The sequence below is a fragment of the Entelurus aequoreus genome, linkage group LG10, assembly GCF_033978785.1.
Source record: "Entelurus aequoreus isolate RoL-2023_Sb linkage group LG10, RoL_Eaeq_v1.1, whole genome shotgun sequence".
NCBI lineage: Eukaryota > Metazoa > Chordata > Actinopteri > Syngnathiformes > Syngnathidae > Entelurus > Entelurus aequoreus.
The window spans coordinates 14,782,960-14,800,718 of NC_084740.1; the positions used below are offsets into that span (position 1 = coordinate 14,782,960).

The 17,759-nt window shown below is 40.3% G+C and overlaps 1 pseudogene; it reads left to right on the top strand.

Moving 5' to 3' along the window:
- Positions 1–1,693: 1,693 nt before the first annotated feature.
- Positions 1,694–15,023, top strand: LOC133659116 (uncharacterized; annotated as a pseudogene).
- Positions 15,024–17,759: the final 2,736 nt, after the last annotated feature.

Genomic DNA, 17,759 nt, shown 5'->3' on the forward strand with positions numbered 1-17,759 from the left:
TCCCGGGGAACTTCCGGCTGAAAACATCTATGTATGATGACGTTTGCGCGTGACGTCAAGGGTTGAAGCGGAAGTATTCGGACACATTGTATCCCAATACAAAACAGCTCTGTTTTCATCTCAAAATTCCACAGTATTCTGGACATCTGTGTTGGTGAATCTTTTGCAATTTGTTCAATTAACAATGGAGACTGCAAAGAAGAAAGCTGTAGGTGGGATCGGTGTATTAGCGGCTGGCTACAGCAACACAACCAGGAGGACTTTGAGTTGTGTGTGTGTGTGTGTGTTTGTGGGGGGTGGGGGGGGGGGTCAACCAGCTGTCCCTCTAGCAGTGCCATTTCTACTTACAGCTACAAAAGTAAGACAAGTATTTTTTTTTTTTAACCAATAATATATATATTGCGCACACACGATTGCACCATGCATGGACAAGCAACCAAACAAAAACATAATTTCTACACCCATATACTCTGCGGTGGCCTCTGCGGTGTTCCACGCCATCGTCTGCTGGGGTGGGGGAGCATGGCCAGAGACAGGAGCAGACCCAACAAAGCAACCGAGAGAGCCGACTCCACCATCAGCCACCCACTAACTCTCGGTCAGTGTCTAGTCTGAATGGATGACCTCTGTTATATCATTATTATTATTTTTATTATATCCATCATGTTGTAAGGTATAACATATAAGCATGATGTTGCTATCTTTAACAGCTGCTATTTTTTCATCATTAAGATGTAAATGATGGCCAAGCTGCAGATTAATGGCCAAATCAATGCTACTGTATGCTGTATGGAGAGAGAGAGAGATGCCCTGGAGATCATAGGATCATAACACCACAACACGTCTTGGCTCCAAATTGCCAGCAGGACTGAACCCACAGTGGATTAAAGAGCACTCAGATATGTATCGCTTTCATTTCCTCTCCACTTTCCTCATTCCCCTCAGGCGTATATGGCAAAGCATTTACAACACAACCTTCTACAGTCGATGTGTTTCTTTTACCCCACACAGAAAGCCTCTCGTGCAGAGGCATCAGTTAGTGCTGTCGCTGTTGCTCTTTTCCTGCATGCACATACATTGCACCGCATGGGAATGATAGACGGTTTTGAAAAGAAACACCAACGTATTCCTTCTTGCCAGAGAATACGGGCGGTCCTCGTGTTGCAACACTTCGTGGTTACTGTACAAACATAAATACATTGTTACAAACAAATACATTGTAGAAAAAGAGAGAAAAAAAACTTGTTATGTACATACGGCGGAAAAATACCTAGCCGCGCTTACTGAAGAAGGATAAGTGTAAAGCAGACTTTTCTGGGGGTGGTGCACAAAAGGAACGTGAAAGTAATGTGGAATGTACTTTGGCCGATAGGTGCAAACACACATCATATAAAACATAAGGGCCAAATTGGACAAAATTAAATAATTACTTAAACGTGTCATTAATGAATTATAACTGGAATTAAATGTGTTATTAAATATGTAATTATTTTTGTATTCCAAAATTACATGTAATCATTTATATAGTTATTGATTCCACAATTTAATTATTTAAAAAATGTAACTGATTATTGATACCATTTTTTTCAGGAGTTAAATTGTCTATTTAATGATTGCATTAATTAATGACACATTGAAGTAATCATTAAGAAAATGCAGCTAATTGTGTCCCATATGAGCGTCTATAATTAGCATGCCACTAGGAAGTAAGAGGGATATAGAAATACATGAGAGGGATGCGCACAACCAAGTTAGCGGAGTGTAAAGGTAAATGTTTTATATTTATTCAACTTAAAAATATATATTTACACATTGTAGAGCTACCGATTTAACGAGTTGTTTCCCCCACAATGCATGTGTTTTGTAGGTGTGCGTGTTTTGGACGTTGCAGCGCATTTTCCCCTGTTTACCAAAATAAAAAATAGATGTGGAGAGATTAATTTTGTCTGCATGTCCAGTCAATGTTGCTCAAGCGCCGTGACCAAAGATGGTGTCTTCCACTGTGAAATGGATTAACTAGGGATTCTCAAAAAATATTTATTCACATCCGAATCGCAATTCGTATTCATTCCGATTCTATATTGATTCATAATTTTCAAAAATATATAAACAAAATATATATCCGATTATTTTATTTTTTTTAAGAATAATTCTTTAGATGTTTTGTGTGCCTATCGGTCATATGTTCAACAGCTTTTCTAACCTGTGTTTTTCCCCCCAAAAAATGTAACATTTGTATACCAAATAATATATTGTGAGACTTGCTGAATCAAATCGTGTTGAATCCCTTAAGACTCAACATCGAATCAAATCGGGAGTTGTTGTAATATTCTTATCCCTAGTGATTACTAAACAGTGTAGTGGTGTCAATATTCCACATTATTTTACACTATGAGTGACTTGGGATTTAATTTAAGTATAATTTAGGTACAAGTTTGGAGTCTACAATACTCACTTAAAAAAAGATAATATTGTTATGGCTGTTTTATTAGTTTAGCCTGAAATGGCAAACTACAAAAAAGCGCCAAAAATAACTACCGTATTTTTCGGACTATAAGTCGCAGTTTTTTTCATAGTTTGGCCGGGGGTGCGACTTATACCCAGGAGCGACTAATGTGTGAAATTATTAACACATTACCGTAAAATATTAAATAATATTATTTAGCTCATTCACGTAAAAGACTAGACGTATACGATTTCATGGGATTTAGCGATTAGGAGTGACAGATTGTTTGGTAAACGTATAGCATCTTCTATATGTTATAGTTATTTGAATGACTTTTACCATAATATGTTACGTTAACATACCAGGCACGTTCTCAGTTGGTTATTTATGCGTCATATAACGTACACTTATTCAGCCTGTTGTTCACTATTCTTTATTTATTTTAAATTGCCTTTCAAATGTCTATTCTTGTTGTTGGGTTTTATCAAATACATTTCCCCATAAAATGTGACTTATACTCCAGTGCGACTTATATATGTTTTTTTCCTTCTTTATTATGCGTTTTCGGCCGGTGCGGCTTATACTCCGATGCGATTTATACTCCGAAAAATACAGTAATTTGTTCTTAGTGTGTAATTTTTGTTTAGCACTTAGCATTAGAACTGCATGATGCAAATTGTTTCACTAAAACTGGAACTGCTTATCACTCAGCTTCTAAAACTTGTAGCTAATCCTCCTTATATTAAAAATATAAGGTTCTGGATCATCATTGTCTCAAAGTAGTCGTTGGTTTTCATGAAGTTTGTCATGATTAGTAGTTGTTGGCAATTAAGGAAATAGCGAACGTCATGCTGAGTCTGTGAAATTAATTAACTAGGCCATATGCTTAAAATGACCAAAATACACAAGTATTACATGGTATTATGATGTGCCTGTTACTACATTATAATTATAGTTACAGCGTGGATATAACATTTACATTTATTTGCTCAAAATATGGTAAAAGGTTTTTCTAAAGTGTCATCCGGCTGTATTTTGAAGTACAATATTCCAGCGACGCCACCAGTCAGTGCAAAGGTGAGTGAGGAGACTGACGTATGCATTGACCTGATCACTGACCGTATAACAACCTAAACCTTTCAGGTAACCATCAGCGATTAAGGTGAAAGAGAATGTGCGCACAAAATAAATTGCATGATTAATCTGCAACTACATGTGATTCATGTGTTGTTTTTTGAGGGGGGTGGTTAATCACATGAGTTAACTAATTTTTGACAGCACTATTTTTTATATTTGTACACCAGATGGTAATACATTTTCCACATTCAAAAATGCGGAAAAAACTTCCCTTCCCTCCCATAACAATGTGACCTCGGACTATGTCAAGGTAACGTGCGGAGTTCCCCAGGGTTCGGTTCTTGGCCCTGCACTCTTTAGTATTTACATGCTGCCGCTAGGTGACATCATACGCAAATACGGTGTTAGCTTTCACTGTTATGCTGATGACACCCAACTCTACATGCCCCTAAAGCTGACCAACACGCCGGACTGTAGTCAGCTGGAGGCGTGTCTTAATGAAATTAAACAATGGATGTCCGCTAACTTTTTGCAACTCAACGCTAAGAAAACGGAAATGCTGATTATCGGTCCTGCTAGACACCGACATCTATTTAATAATACCACCTTAACATTTGACAACCAAACAAGGCGACTCGGTAAAGAATCTGGGTATTATTTTCGACCCAACTCTCTCGTTTGAGTCACACATTAAGAGTGTTACTAAAACGGCCTTCTTTCATCTCCGTAATATTGCTAAAATTCGTTCCATCTTGTCCACTAGCGACGCTGAGATCATTATTCATGCGTTCGTTACGTCTCGTCTCGATTACTGTAACGTATTATTTTCGGGTCTCCCTATGTCTAGCATTAAAAGATTACAGTTGGTACAAAATGCGGCTGCAAGGCTTTTGACAAAAACAAGAAAGTTTGATCATATTACGCCTATACTGGCTCACCTGCACTGGCTTCCTGTGCACTTAAGATGCGACTTTAAGGTTTTACTACTTACGTATAAAATACTACACGGTTTAGCTCCAGCCTATCTCGCCGATTGTATTGTACCATATGTCCCGACAAGAAATCTGCGTTCAAAGAACTCCGGCTTATTAGTGATTCCCAGAGCCAAAAAAAAGTCTGCGGGCTATAGAGCGTTTTCTATTCGGGCTCCAATACTATGGAATGCCCTCCCGGTAAAAGTTAGAGATGCTACCTCAGTAGAAGCATTTAAGTCCCATCTTAAAACTCATTTGTATAATCTAGCCTTTAAATAGACCCCCCTTTTTTAGACCAGTTGATCTGCCGTTTCTTTTCTTCTCTCCTCTTCTCCCCTGTCCCTTGCGAGGGGGAGTCGCATAGGTCCGGTGGCCATGGATGAAGTGCTGGCTGTCCAGAGTCGGGACCCCGGGTGGACCACTAGCCTGTGCATCGGTTGGGGACATCTCTGCGCTGCTGACCCGTCTCCGCTCGGGATGGTTTCCTGTTGGCCCCGCTGTGGACTGGACTCCCGCTGATGTGTTGGATCCACTATGGACTGGACTTTCACAATGTTATGTCAGACCCACTCGACATCCATTGCTTTCGGTCTCCCCTAGAGGGGGGGGTTACCCACATATGCGGTCCTCTCCAAGGTTTCTCATAGTCATTCACCGACGTCCCACTGGGGTGAGTTTTTCCTTGCCTGTATGTGGGCTCTGTACCGAGGATGTCGTTGTGGCTTGTACAGCCCTTTGAGACACTTGTGATTCAGGGCTATATAAATAAACATTGATTGATTGATTTACTGTTTTCTGCAGAAACAAAGTGTCGCTATTTGTCGGGTAATACTTTCATTTTCCTTCTTTGTAATATAAAAAGTGTGGTAATGTTAACATACTGGCCATTATTGGCTTAGAAATAATACTATTATTACACATTAATTCATGAGTTCTGGGAAAGCTGACATTTTTGTCTGTATGTACAAATGAATGAGTTCACAATAGTGCAGGAGTGTGTGTCCAAACACCGGCATCTTTGGTTTTGACCGCCGGCCGCGAGACAACGGCAAGAGTTCAATTTCAATATTAAATTTCAATAAGCAACCTGGCCTACTTTCATGTTGATTTAAATGTGTTGGGAGAGTGGCCGTGCTAGCAATCTGAGGGTTCCTGGTTCAATCCCCAGGTTCTACCATCCTAGTCACGTCCGTTGTGTCCTTGAGCAAGACACTTCACCCTTGCTCCTGATGGGTCGTGGTTAGCACCTTGCATGGCAGCTCCCACCATCAGTGTGTGTGAATGTGTGTCATGATCCGTGGTCCGGATCATGTTTTGTTTAGTTATGTTCTGTTAGTTTTGGACTTTTTTATTTCCCGTCTGCGCTTCCTTGTTTGTTTTGTCACCATGGCGACTCATTAGTTTACCTGCCTCATTTGTTTGGATCACACCTGTCGCTACTCATTGTGTTCACCTGTCTCTGATTAGTGCTCGTCCGCTCACCTGCTTCCCGAGCACTAATCAGAGGCATTATTTAAGCCTGCCATTGCCGGTCAGTCGTCCTGGCGACATTACTCTGTTCTTGCTATGTGCTACTCTGATTTTGCTGTGCCATTGATTCATGCTCTGCCAAGTAAGTTTTGTTTCATGTCCATAGTTTCTGCCCATGTGTTAGTTTTGTTACCTGCGCCAAGTTTTGTTCCTCCGCTGTGAGCGCCTTTTGTTTGTAACATTTTTTGAGTAGAAATTACATCATTATCCTACCTTCTACCGATGTCTGGTCCAGTCCGTTTGCATTACGGGAAAACAATTCTCGCAGCAAGCTGCGTAAAAGTCCACGCCATGACAATGTGTGGGTGTGGAAATAGTGTCAAAGCGCTTTGAGTACCTTAAAGGTAAAAAAGCGCTATACAAGTATAACCCATCTATCATTTATTTATCATTTTTACTCAAGTCAGTGACCATGGTGTGTAATTGTTTTTACATCACACAGCATTTACTTGTATGACCCATTCCAAACAACCTTTCTCAGTCATGCAGAAAAAAATAATAATAATCAGCACATGGTCACATATAACACAACCTGCTCAGTCAACTTTTTGAATATTATTAAAAAAAAAAGTCCCATCACCATAAAAACTTACACCCATTTAAAGGCCTACTGAAACCCACTACTACCGACCACGCAGTCTGATAGTTTATATATCAATGATGAAATCTTAACATTGCAACACATGCCAATATGGCCGGGTTAACTTATAAAGTGCAATTTTAAATTTCCGGGCAAACTTCCGGCTGAAAACATTTCGATACGATGACGTTTGAGCGTGACGTCAATGGTTGAACCGGAATTATTGGTACACCATCGTATCCAATACAAACAGCTCTGTTTTCATCGCAAAATTCCACAGTATTCTGGACATCTGTGTTGGTGAATCTTTTGCAATTTGTTTAATAAACAATGAAGACAGCAAAGAAGAAAGCTGTAGGTGCGATCGGTGTATTAGCGGCCGGCTACAGCAACACAACCAGGAGGACTTTGAGTTGGATAGCAGACGCGCTATCCGACGCCAGCCGCCGACCGCATCGATAAATGATAAATGATAAATGGGTTATACTTGTATAGCGCTTTTCTACCTTCAAGATACTCAAAGCGCTTTGACAGTATTTCCACATTCACCCATTCGCACACACATTCACACACTGATGGAGGGAGCTGCCATGCAAGGCGCTAACCAGCACCCATCAGGAGCAAGGGTGAAGTGTCTTGCCCAAGGACACAACGGATGTGACTAGGATGGTAGAAGGTGGGGATTGAACCCCAGTAACCAGCAACCCTCCGATTGCTGGCACGGCCACTCTACCAACTTCGCCACGCCGTCGATGATCGAGTGAAGTCCTTCGTCGCGCCGTCGATCGCTGGAACGCAGGTGAGCACGGGTGTTGATGAGCAGATGAGGGCTGGCGTAGGTGGAGCGCTAATGTTTTTATCATAGCTCTGACGAGGTCCCGTAGCTAAATTAGCTTCAATGGCGTCGTTAGCAACAGCATTGCTAGGCTTCGACAGGCGGCACAGCATTAACCGTGTGGTTACAGGTCCAGTGTTTGGTTCCGTGTCTCCTGATAGTAGTATTGTTGATCTTCTGTCTATCCTTCCAGTCAGGGGCTTAATTATTTTGTTTCTATCTGCATTTAAGCACGATGCTATCACGTTAGCTCCGTAGCTAAAGTGCTTCACCGATGTATTGTCGTGGAGATAAAAGTCACTGTGAATGTCCATTTCGCGTTCTCGACTCTCATTTTCAAGAGGATATAGTATACGAGGTGGTTTAAAATACAAATCCGTGATCCACAATAGAAAAAGGAGAATGTGTGGAATCCAATGAACCCTTGTACCTAAGTTACGGTCAGAGCGAAAAAAGATACGTCCTGCACTGCACTCTAGTCCTTCACTCTCACATTCCTCATCCACAAATCTATCATCCTCGCTCAAATTAATGGGGTAATCGTCGCTTTCTCGGTCCGAATCGCTCTCGCTGCTGGTGTAAACAATTGGGAAATGTGAGGAGCCCTTCAACCTGCGACGTCACGCTACTTCCGGTACAGGCAAGGCTTTTTTTATCAGTGACCAAAAGTTGCGAACTTTATCGTCGATGTTCTCTACTAAATCCTTTCAGCAAAAATATGGCAATATCGCAAAATGATCAAGTATGACACATAGAATGGATCTGCTATCCCCGTTTAAATAAAAAAATTTCATTTCAGTAGGCCTTTAAATCCATTGCAAGGCATGATGGGGAAAATGCAAAACACTCTCCATACTTATCCATGATTGACTTTTAACTGCTTGATATTTCTGAATGATTACAAAACTTTAAAGAGGTCATAACGGTAGTAAACAAGGTAGGAGTTGAACTCTCACCCCTGCTATAGTGGATCAAATAACAACAAAACGTCAGTGACTACTGTAGATCCGCATCAACATGTCTTCCTTGTACCACGGAGCCTTTATAATCATGTTGGCGCTGTCACAAGTGTGGTACCAATGAAATTTCCAAACACATCTGTGGGAAAAAAAATCTAATTTAAATGCAATGCTAAATTTCCCTTGATATTTTTCTGCGAGGCAGGAAAAATGAATTAGGAATCCATCAGGGTATTTGATTCTTTCATTCGTAACCAAATGCTAAGCATAGACATGAATGCATATTTAGTGTGCGTGCATGTGTGTTGGGACGAGCAAGTAAAGCCATGTAATGGTTTGAAGACAAACACGGCGTTATTTCCGTCACATTTTGGAATAAAAGCTATCAATAGAATTTACCCATTTCTGTTCATTGCAGGAGAATAGTAAAACTGAATTACTCAATTATGCAATTTAATTTCATTTTCCTTGCCTTGTCGCTTAAAGGCCTACTGAAATGACATTTTTTTTATTCAAACGGGGATAGCAGATCCATTCTATGTGTCATACTTGATAATTTTGCGATATTGCCATATTTTTGCTGAAAGGATTTAGTAGAGAACATCGACGATAAAGTTAGCAACTTTTGGTCGCTGATAAAAAAAAGCCTTGCCTGTACCGGAAGTAGCGTGACGTCGCAGGTTGAAGGGCTCCTCACATTTCCCCATTGTTTACACCAGCAGCAAGAGCGATTCGGACCGAGAAAGCGACGATTACCCCATTAATTTGAGCCAGGATGAAAGATTCGTGGATGAGGAACGTGAGAGTGAAGGACTAGAGTGCAGTGCAGGACGTATCTTTTTTCGCTCTGACCGTAACTTAGGTACAAGCTGGCTCATTGGATTCCACACTCTCTCCTTTTTCTATTGTGGATCACGGATTTATATTTTAAACCACCTCGGATACTATATCCTCTTGAAAATGAGAGTCGAGAACGCGAAATGGACATTCACAGTGACTTTTATCTCCACGACAATACAGATAGAAACAAAATAAATAAGCCCCTGACTGGAAGGATAGACAGAAGATCAACAATACTACTATCAGGAGACACCGAACCAAACACTGGACCTGTAACCACACCGTTAATGCTGTGCCGCCTGTCGAAGCCTAGCAATGCTGTTGCTAACGACGCCATTGAAGCTAACTTAGCTACGGGACCTCGTCAGAGCTATGATAAAAACATTAGCGCTCCACCTACGCCAGCCCTCATCTGCTCATCAACACCCGTGCTCACCTGCGTTCCAGCGATCGACGGCGCGACGAAGGACTTCACCCAATCATCGATGCGGTCGGCGGCTAGCGTCGGATAGCGCGTCTGTTATCCAACTCAAAGTCCTCCTGGTTGTGTTGCTGCAGCCGGCCGCTAATACACTGATCCCACCTACAGCTTTCTTCTTTGCAGTCTCCATTGTTCATTAAACAAATTGCAAAAGATTCACCAACACAGATGTCCAGAATACTGTGGAATTTTGCGATGAAAACAGAGCTGTTTGTATTGGGATACAATGTGTCCGAATACTTCCGTTTCAACCATCAACGTCACGCGCAAACGTCATCATACATAGACGTTTTCAACCGGAAGTTTCCCGGGAAATTTAAAATTGCACTTTATAAGTTAACCCGGCCGTATTGGCATGTGTTGCAATGTTAAGATTTCATCATTGATATATAAACTATCAGACTGCGTGGTCAGTAGTAGTGGGTTTCAGTAGGCCTATAACTGCCATGTACAGGGACATATTTTATAATATTAACGCAGTCACTTTTAAAAAAACATAATAATTATGTTTTAATATATCTCCACATCTTTTATTGCAAATAGTTACAATTTCAAAAATAACCAATTTTTAAAGTTTTTAAATTTTTATTTAATTTACAATGGAGTTGAATAAATGTGAGTGCAACTGTATAATTACAGTTTTATATAGTTGTATTATATTAACTCCACCAGGAGGTTAATGCAACCACTGGACTTTGTCAGTGTGTAAGTTGGTTAGTCAGTTAGCGAAATACCTCCAAAAATGACAGATTCTACCCGCAGAGACAAAAACAGTAAATAAAATAGTAAATGATCTGTATTTATATGGAACTTTACTCTACTTGGAATCATACCAAAAGCACTTTAAATTGTACATCACACTCACCCATTCACACACTGATGGCGGACAAGAGGGTTCACTCCCTTGATTGCATTATTTCACGGAGTGAACCTTCTTGCAGCATGTTTGGAAGTGACAGACGAACAAAGCAAACACGCACACACAGGTATTCTAGTTACCCTATAATTACATCTGCCAGGAGTTTATTTATTCTCTTGGGTTCAATCTGTTCGCCCATCTTGTTAATTTTCAAATCAAAACAACTTGCTTGCCCAATAATGAACGAGAAATTCAACCTCAAAGGGCAGTTTAAATCTAAAACATCTATATGCTCACAAAACTCTAAAACATTTAGCATATCAGTATGCGCAGTAAAATAAATTCATTCAATTAAACAATGTACTAATTAGTGCTGTCAAAGAGTTATTTTTTAAATCGGATTGATCACACTTCTGAATTGAAAAATGTAATTCACTAAAAAAGAGCCCTATATTTGGACACAAAGGCATGTTTTGTGTCAGAATGTCATACTGGAATTAAAAACAAATGTTTTACATGAATGGATGTCACCATTTGTTATTGACATTCCCATTAGGGTGTACAACCCCTGGAAAAAAGGATGGAATCACCAGAATTGGAGAATGTTTACTCAGTCGTTTATTTCAGTAGAAAAATAGCAGATAACAGACATGACACAAAACTATAATCATTTCAAATGGCAGCTTTTGCGCTTTAAGAAACACAACAATAAATCAAGAATATACATTGATGGAAATGTCGATTGTCGGTCCTGCTAAGCCGAGGCACTTGTTTACGGACACCACATTGAAATTCGACAATAAAACAATCGTACAAAGCAACTTGGTGAAAAATCTTGGCATTATTTTCGACCCAACTCTCTCTTTTTATTCACATATTAACCCTTAGATGCACACGTTGGATCAAAAATTATCCCACGGGTTGTAATTCTTTGAAATCTTTAAAATTAAAAGTTGTAATATTCATATTCCAGGTACTCCTCATAAAATCTTCTATGAACCTTTAATGCAAACTAACTCTGACTGTCCCACGTACACGTCTGATCATCATCTGGTCATCTCTCACATCCGATGCAACTTTGACTGTCAATACTGTCTCACTTAGACATCTGATGTCAGCAGTCTCACCACCCAGAAGGCCATTTTTACACAGCAACATATTATTTCCATTTATCAACTTATTTTTCATTGACAAACTATAATGTGTGATCAAATTAATGATCAAATGTGTGTTCAGATCAGCCAAGGTAGGTAACACGGTATTGTGTTAGCGAACAGTATTGTTAGCTGACCGTAGCCGACAATAAAACTCACACACGTCCATTTTGTACCTAACCTAGCTAACTCAAAAGTAGGCTAATGTTGTATTAGCTAGTTTTCATGTGATTTATAATTTATCATTGTCCTTTCTATTTTTTTTATTCATTTATCTAAAGTAACATGGCTGCCAGAAGGCCAACTAGGATCCCTGTGGACCTTGCCCGACAAAGGACGGATGGGATGAAGAGCCCATCGGATTGATTGATTGATTGAAACTTTTATTAGTAGGTTGCACAGTGAAGTACATATTCCGTACAATTGACCACTAAATGGTAACACCCGAATAAGTTTCTCAACATGTTTAAGTCGGGGTCCACTTAAATTGATTCATGATACAGATATATACTATTTTCATAATACAGTCATCACACAAGATAATCATCAGAGTATATACATTGAATTATTTACATTATTTACAATCCGGGGTGTGGGATATGGAGGAGCGGGGTTTAGGTTTGGTTGGTATCAACACTTCAGTCATCAACAATTGCATCATCAGAGAAATGGACATTGGAACAGTGTAGGACTGACTAGGTAGGATATGTACAGCAAGTAGTGGACATAGAGAGAGAGATCAGAAAGTATAAGAAAAAGTGTCTACATTTGATTATTTACATTTGAATATTTACAATCCGAAGAGGTATGATGAGGAAGGGAGGGTGTTTGTTTAGGGTTGAAGTTGCCTGGAGGTGTTCTTTTAGTGCGTTTTTGAAGGAGGATAGAGATGCCCTTTCTTTTACACCTGTTGGGAGTGCATTCCATATTGATGTGGCATAGAAAGAGAATGAGTTAAGACCTTTGTTGGATCGGAATCCGGGTTTAACGTGGTTAGTGGAGCTCCCTCTGGTGTTGTGGTTATGGCGGTCATTTACGTTAAGGACGTAGTTTGACATGTACTTCGTATCAGGGAGGTGTAGCGGATTTTATAGACTAGGCTCAGTGCAAGTTGTTTTACTCTGTCCTCCACCCTGAGCCAGCCCACTTTGGAGAAGTGGGTAGGAGTGAGGTGTGATCTGGGGTGGAGGTCTAGAAGTAATCTGACTAGCTTGTTCTGGGATGTTCAGAGTCTAGATTTGAGGGTTTTGGAGGTGCTAGGGTACCAGGAGGTGCATGCGTAATCGAAAAAGGGTTGAATGAGAGTTCCCGGCAGAACCTTCATGGTGCTTTTGTTGACCAGAGAGGAGATTCTATAGAGAAATCTCTTTCGTTGGTTGACCTTTTTGATTACCTTGGTTGCCATTTTATCACAGGAAAGATTAGCCTCTAGAATGGAACCTAGGTAAGTGACCTTATCTTTCCTGGTGATGACAATGTCACCCACTTTTATAGTGAAGTCATTGACTTTCTTGAGGTTGATGTGGGACCCAAACAGGAGGGATTCTGTTTTACCCAAGTGTATTTAAGCTTGTTGTCAGCGAGCCAGGTGCAAATTCTACAGAGTTCAGCGCAGGATTTTCTCCACCTGTGACTTGTCCTTGCCGGATACCAGCAGGGCCGAGTCATCCGCAAACAAAAACAATTCACAGTCGCATGCTGATGACACGTCATTTATGTATATTAGGAACAGTAAAGGCCCTAATATACTGCCTTGGGGGATTCCACAGCTTACTGAGAGGGGGGTGTGGGGGGGATGACACGGTGCCGTTCAACTCTACCACCTGTTTCCTCCCCTCCAAATAAGATTGCATCCAGCTCTATGAGGTTTTATCAAATCCGATTGCTCTGAGCTTATCCAACAGAATAACGTGGTTAACGGTGTCAAAGGCCTTCTGAAGGTCCAGCATGACCATGCCGCAGTATTTTCCCGTGTCCACCTCATGTTTGATGTCGTCGGTCAGATAGAGAAGGCATGTGTCAGTGGAGTGGTTAGTTCTGAAGCCAGATTGGAATTTGTACATTTTGTTTATTAGTGGCAAGGTAACTATCGACCTGTTCGTAAACTATTTTTTCCATTACTTTAGAAATGGAACTGAGAATAGAAACAGGTCGGTAGTTGCCAGGTTCTAATTTGCTTCCTTTTTTAAAGAGGGGAGTTACTCTTGCTATTTTGAAATCTTTTGGTACTTGGCCTTGAGTAATTGAAAGGTTTATTATGTGCGTGATGATCGGGGCAATGGTGGTGGCAGAGTCCCTGAGGAATCTGGAGGCGATATTATCAAGGCCGTTGGCCTTTATTTAGGTGGAGCGCGCTCAATTTTTTAATCACCTCGTCAGCTGAGACCATTTGTAATTTGAAATCGTTGTTGGATACTCCTAGCTTTCTGTAGAAGGCTTTAATGTGTTCTACACCAAAGCGACCAAAGTGGTGGGACAGCTTGTTGACAAGAGTTGCGGCTATGCTGGTGAAAAAGATGTTAAGTCTGCTTACTACCTCCATTTTGTCTGTAATGAGGGAGTCACTCTCCTTTATGTCGATGTTGGTGAGTCTGGTTTTAAGTTTCTGGCTGCAGCCAGGAAGCTGGTTGTTGAGGATTTTTCAGAGCTCACATGGCTTATTTGTGTTTTCCTCTATTTTGTCGGTAATGTAATTTTTTTTTTTTAATGATTTAGTCAGGTTAGTTGTCTTATTTCTTAATTTATAGCATTGCTTTTTAAGTGTTGAAAGGAGTGATTTGAGGTTATTATTGGGTTGTTTATCTACTTCGGTTTTGCACTTTTGGTGTTCTGAATATTTTCTGTCTCTGTCTTTTATCGCAGCTAATAGGTCCGGATTCATCCATGGTTCAGAGCGGGCTTTGATCCTGAGTGTTCTAACGAGAGCCATATCATTTAGTATCGCTAGGAACGCTGTTTTGAAGCGATCCCAGGCATCTTCGACCAGGTTGCTTGTGAGCACAGGGGACCAGTCCCCCTCACCTAATTTAAGGTTGAAATTATCACTGGAGTATGTTTTAACGGATCTGGATTGAGCTGTTATGTGGCCATTGGCTTTGGGTTTAGTTATGTTGCGGGTGCAGAAGGTTAGATAGTGGTCACTAAGACCACAGATCATGACCCCACTAAGACATTGACGGAGACATTGACTTAGAATTTTACATCTCAGATATAGAGAACCCCGACTATTGTTCCCCCACTAAACAAGGTCAGTCAGACACAGTGGAGTTCTTTGATGAGTCCTCTTAAGAGGAAATTGATATTGTGTCCAACAGAATGAGCCGCAAGAACTCTTACTGGGTAGAGTGATCTCCAAGCCAGGGTAAAACACCAAGGCACAATATTCTAAGTAGTCTGCCAGGGCCTGCACATTTAGTGTAATACTGTCTACCAAATAGTTGCATGGAAGCTGTTCATGTTTGATCATTTAATAGAAGAGGTGCTGACATGCACAATTACCTACTTACATGTACGTTGCTGTGTAAAAATTACCTCATGTGTAGTGAGACTGTGGGACAGTATTGACATTCAAATTTGCATCAGATGTGAGAGATTACATCAGATGTGTAAGTGGGACAATCATAGCTGCCAAGTATTAAAGGTTCATAGAAGTATGTTTTAATTGAACTGCTTGAGGTCATTTTTGACCCGACATGTGTAAGAGTGAGTAGTGATACGAAAATTGCAATTTCTTAAAATTTACAAAACTATAAATAATAAGGCCAATGGCCTCGTGTCACAAACATGTTTTAGAAGGAATACCTGGAATATGAAAATATTACAACTCTTAATATTTTGAAGAACAACCCGGTGTATTGCAAAATCGCTTTAATTTTTAATTGCGGTTATTTTTAACCCCACTCCTGGAAGAGTGTAGGTATTGGTAGACTGTACATTCAAGGGTTGAGAGTGTTACTAAAACCGCTTCTTTCATCTCCATAACATCACTAAAACCCATCCCATTTTGTCTATCAGTGACGCAGAAATCATAATACATGCGTTCATTATGTCTCGTCTTAATTACTGTCACATATTATTTTCATGTCTACCCATGTCCAGCAATAAAATATTACAGTTAGTCCAAAATGCGGCTGCTAGACTCATCGAGTACTTTTCTCGGGCCCCCTGCCTGCGAGAGGCAATGATGAGAGGTATAGCAGATTAGTCTCGCCTAACAAGTGACTGGCTAGCTTTTTGTAAAGAACAGGGACTACCGTTAATTGATAAATGGCCCTCTTTCTGGGGCAAACCGGGCTTGCTTAGGAGGGATGGCCTTCACCCTAACCGGGAAGGCGGCATCCTTTTTTTTTAGAAATATAGATTACTGCTTGAGTCACACTTGACTAAACACTAGAGCAAGCTCGGACACAGGCAATAACGGTGCCTCTTAGCTGGGTAAGGAGTCAGTTAAGATAGAACTAACCAACGCCAGGCTGTAAAATTTCTGCACACAGCATTTCTCGTAGAATAATACATCCATCCATCCATTTTCTACCGCTTGTCCCTTTCATGACTCACAATATGTTTTTTCTGTAGTGACTGTGCCAGAGGTAGACATGCATTCTACTGAAGTGGCAAATTATGAAGCGTTAAATCTATCGCAGCACTAAGCAGGTAATCTCAAGATCCCAACCATATCAATTCCTAGGTGTGATCAAAACTATTGAAGGTGCACTATGCGAAATAGACGTAATGTTATTAATATCAGTACTACGGATACCATTAACAAAAATGCCTCAAAACAGCCCACTACTTATATTATGGGCTTTTTAAACATCAGATTTTGTGTCTCCCAAAGCGTTTTCAGTTAATGAGGTAATTAGAGACAACAGTCTTAACATCATTGGTCTCAGTACCAGAGGATTTTTTTCCGATTAATGAGGCATCTCCTCTTAACTATACGGGTGCACATATTGCCCGTCCCCTTAAAAGGGGTGGAGGGGTTGCACTAATATCCAATGAAAACCTTAGCCTTAATTTAAGTAATATTTATAATGAGGTCTGTCACATCGCTACCTCTCTATCTGGCTGTTATCTATCGCCCCCCTGGCCCTATTCGGACTTTATCAGCAAATTTTCAGAGTTATAATTATGATTATAATTATAATGGTGGATTTTAATATCCATATGAATAATCCATCAGACACTCCGTGCGTGGTCTCACACGAATAATAAATGAAACCACACATCGCAACGGTAATACGATAAATCTGGTCCTTGTCCGGGGTGTCATCACCTCCAAAGTGACTCATTATCAACAAGCTACTAATAACCAATGCTTTAGCAGCCGCAACCTTAATAATGTCAAAACTACGACTCTTGCGGGCCTACTGCCATTGGTAATGGCACCATCCCCAAATTATGTGGGCTCTATCAATAACCTCACTCTTTAACGATGTCCTGCGCAACGCCATTGATAGTTTAGCACCGCTAAAGAAGAGATTACCATGAATTGATTATGTGGACCCTGACTTAAACAAGCTGAAAAACGTATTCGGGTGTTACCATTTAGTGGTCAATTGTACGGAATATGTACTGAAATGTGCAATCTATTAATAAAAGTTTCAACCAATCAATCGCTATTGGTAAAAAAGGCTCCTAAAAGGCATACCACCTGGTTAAACTATCATGTAGAAAGCTGGAACGCAAATGGCGTGTGACTGAACTTTAGCATTTTCATCAAGCATGGAGTGATAGTTTAAGAACTTATGAACACACTCTTACCTTAGGTAAAACCAATTACTACTCCAATCTCATCCGCCTCAACGATCTTAAATATTTGTTCAATACAGTAGCATCGCTAACCCAACAAGGGACTCCTTCCAGTAGCTCCACCCACTCGGCTGAAGATTTTATGAAATTCTTTACTAATTGAACTAATTAAAAAGGAGATTAAAAATAACGCGTTCCAGCTCCAACTGGGTTCTATTAACGCAGATACAAAAGATTATGCTCTCCAAAATAATGTCTTTCTTTTTGAAGAAA